Here is a 654-nt window from a genome sequence, read left to right as displayed (position 1 = left end):
AAAATTCTAACGCTTGACTATTCGGGTTTCTACCTTTGAGTTCTTTTGATGGCCCTTTTTACTGCTCTCCGGAGAGTGAGGATAATAATGCATGATTATTCAGCTTCTAGTATTCACGTGTAAGGTGCTATCAAGACAGATATAGTTAATTATTGTGTTAGAATAGCAAGTTTTTTCTTGCCTTTGCTTGAAGGGTATTAGCAGAGGTAATGGAAAGAGGATTATGTTTGGTGTATGTGCATTAACGTGTTAATTGCGTATCTCCCATCCTTTATGATGCTTAAAAAAGGAAACGGGACACATGCTCCGCAAGAGATGCAGTTCCCTTCAATTCAATTCAGTGCACCGAAAATAAAAGGAGGTTTTCCAGGTAAAAGTGTTATTGATTGGGTTACGTGTACGATTTATTTGGGAATGAAGATGGAGGCATATGGTTTTTTTTCGTTGTTTGTGTTCTCCTTTAAGGAAGGTAATTGAAGGAATGTTAATGAAAATGTGGAAGGAGTCACTGGGATTAATTGTGGGTGTGTCTTTGGCTCTTGCAACTACTGCAGGAGGAACCATCGTTAATGAAGAGGAGTTCAAAACGTTATGTGGATTTGTTAGTTTAACACAACGAATAAACTCGTCACTACAGTTGAAAGGAAAGTCGGC

The sequence above is a fragment of the Trypanosoma equiperdum genome, assembly GCF_001457755.1.
Source record: "Trypanosoma equiperdum strain OVI genome assembly, contig: ctg_48, whole genome shotgun sequence".
Classification (NCBI taxonomy): domain Eukaryota; phylum Euglenozoa; class Kinetoplastea; order Trypanosomatida; family Trypanosomatidae; genus Trypanosoma; species Trypanosoma equiperdum.
The sequence above is the reverse complement of the archived record's forward strand: the minus strand, read 5'-3'. Positions refer to the sequence as shown.